This window comes from Pinus tabuliformis, chromosome 1_2 (assembly GCF_031772625.1).
Source record: "Pinus tabuliformis cultivar Carrire ecotype Pingquan chromosome 1_2, CPIR1, whole genome shotgun sequence".
Lineage (NCBI taxonomy): Eukaryota > Viridiplantae > Streptophyta > Pinopsida > Pinales > Pinaceae > Pinus > Pinus tabuliformis.
The window spans coordinates 570,121,904-570,125,216 of NC_142298.1; positions in this window are offsets into that span (position 1 = coordinate 570,121,904).

Genomic DNA, 3,313 nt, shown 5'->3' on the forward strand with positions numbered 1-3,313 from the left:
ACGATTATTGACAACCTGTAAGCTAGTTGTCATTATTAAAAAAATATTTATATTTAATTTGTTCGCACATGGAGTAAATGATTTCTGAATTTTGAGATTTGTTTTTAAATTATTTCCACCATTTCTTGGAAATGTCGACTTTACTATTTTAAAATTGTTATTTATTAAAAATGTTCCGTAAAAAATATTTCATACCCTGAATAGTAACAGATAGTGAAACAAAAAAAGCATAAAATTCAGCACTATCAGCAATTACCTGGATATCGAAAATCCTGAAGCTTGCCAACTGTAATCTAGTTCTCCAAAAATCTATGATGGGTTTTCTAAAAATCATGTCAGAATTTCTACTGCTTTCTGGGAAGAATTGTAGCTCGTCTAGGCTATGTGAATTAATTCTAGTATTTCCTGTAAATGATGACTTTGTTTATTGAGAGTGTCATGTAAAAGATATTTCATATGCAAAATTGTAAGAAGTGGTGGTTATTTAGCATATCGATAAATCTATACCTAAAGTGAAGTGAAAACATTGTTGATTGACAAAATATTTTAAAAGTACCGAGCGAAAATGTCTACGAGGACAAGGAAATAAGCTATTTGCATTCATATGATTAACTCACTTGTGCTTATCGATTATAACTTTCAGTGGTTGGTTGCGTATCAATGATATGTGAATTTTTCCATGTGATAGAAGAATAACAATAAGATTTGTTCTACCAGATTAACGAATGTTGCATGTGTTCAAGAAATATTTGATTTCAGAGAAATCGTTTATTTGTGCATAAATAAAGTTGATTTAAAAACAAGAAAAAATATCCAAGTAGCCAATAATATTGTTATTGGTTTGACTTTGGAGGCACTTAGGTGCATATTCAAGCTACTAATTCCATATATGCGCTTAAATTTAACAAAAGTTAATAGTCTTTTAGAGTCATGGGCAAGTGCTAGAACATCATACAATAGTTCATTTCACCATCTTCTGAGGTTCCTTTTGATATTTCTCCCCTAGATATTACTTTATTTAGAGATCCATTTAGAGAGTTTTGTTGGTTGTATGCTCGTTTAATGGGCCAAGAAACTATGATGATTATCCCAAGATCCATTCTCTATGTGATCCATTATTCATATAAAAAAGATTGTGTATTCAACTTATCTGATCTTATTTCAAATGAATCAGCTTTTCAATTAGTGAATTGTTCAAGCGGAAGATTCTTCATGATGGAGTATCTAATAACAACCCTAGTCTTGAGGCATGCATTTGATGACTTGCTGCATAACCCTAATTTCAATTTTAACGAAGAAGCAATACAATTTCAGTATCCCATATTATGGAGGCAAGAAGTTATTTCAAATGTCTGTCTAAATTATTCAAGATATTTTTGTAAAGAAATTTATTTGCATTATAATTGGACAAGTTGAGCCCCATCGATTATCTGGTGAAGTGAAATTTTCCTATGGGGAAAAGGGATACATGAAGAAAGAGGAAATAATACGGTTATTCGAGTTTATGGGTTTCAAGGTAAACCACTATTACTTCCAAGAATTGTTATGGATAGGTATTTTGTTCCCGAAGTCTGCAGGAAATAATGTGGTTGGCAAGTTAAATTTGAACTGAGAAAAATAAAATATATATATATATATATATATATATTGCCATTTACCGTTGGGTGAGTAACCGTGAATAATGGAAGCCATCTTGCAGAGTTTGCAAAGTCTTTGCATTGTTTTAACTTAAAAGAAGTTGAAGCCTAGCGAGATGTGGATCTAGAAGGCATGTTTACCACACATCTAGGTGCAGTCAAATGTGAAATATTGTTGAGAAGACTTGCAAATGAAATCGAAAAGAGTCACAATACTCCAAATAATAATCAATAACCGAGAATGAGTACTAAAGAAATTGCTAAACAAGTAAGCATTAGCACTGAAACAAAGGGAAAACAAAAAGGCAGAAAACTTGTGCAATCTTTAGTTTGCATATCTGGAACTGCTCTGGATTCATCTTTGAGTGAAATAAAATGAAAATATATTGAAACTGGAAAGTTGATTCACAGTCAGCTATCAACTGGTGGGGATGGCAAGGAGCCTCATCAGACATTTATTCTAGAGAAAATGCACATGACTGAGTTGGAAAAATCCAAAAGTCCCATGGAAACAAGAAGAAATCAAGAAGTTATCAATGTGGAAATTGAAAGTGATTTGTTACCTGATTGGGTCACTAATTCTTTGAACGAAAATTAGAAAGTAATGGAGCAAATTGCCAAAGAATTTTCTATTTTCAATGACCTCTCTGTCACTTTTCAAGATGCAAGCTATAACAAGGATGATAAAACATTGAAACTTTAAAAAGTAAGGATTCATAATAAAAAGGTTATTGATAAAGTAGAAACGAATGTTCATACGTCTGGAATTGCAGCGATTAATGTTATAGGATTCCATGAAACTACCGACAATGCACTTGCGGTGTCTATTGAGAAATGGGAAATAGATAACCTAATACTAAAAGAAACTATAAAAGAGATAGTAAATTCTTTAAATCTAGGTCCTTTGTTGATGACTCCAGTCATAATACGAACTCTACAATCTGCAATTCCCACTTCTAGCACATCTCATGGATCTATTAGAGCTCTGAAACTCGTTAATGTGGTGAAATGTCATATTGTCATTAACTAACATTACATGAAAGAGAAAGGGTTGATCTACTTGCAAAAGTAAAGCTACTCTATCTTTCATAATTTATCAAATCAATAACCTATTTTCATGTAGCGTTGATCTACTTCACATTTGCTTGAAAATTAGAAATCTAACTTGTATCATGCTTGTGAATGAAAAACACTAATTCTATGCCAGAGGTTAGAAATCATTGTAAATGCATGGAAGGCGGTTTCTAATCTGCTATGGTTAGCACAAGAAATCAACTCATTTCTCAATTTGGTTCGAAGTAATATTAACGAAGACAAGCATTTTGTTAACAATAACTTTCTTGTTTTTGGTCAAAGGCTTGAATTGGTGTCTGATCTGAACAAGAAAAATAGAGAATTACAAAATGTTAATCGAAAGAAGAAAATCAAAGTTGGATGGTCCAAAAGAGTCAGTACATTAGAAAACATTATTTATGAATGTGAGAGCATAAAGAATAGAAGAATTAATGTGTTTCTAGAGGCAATGCAAATTGTTGAAGATCTAGATGACCCACACATCATACAAAATTATGAATTGGTCACAAAAGATACACTACCATTTGAATTGGAAAAGATAAAAGAGTCAATGGAAAAATAATATGATGATACTACTTATTTTACTTCAGAATAAATTTTCA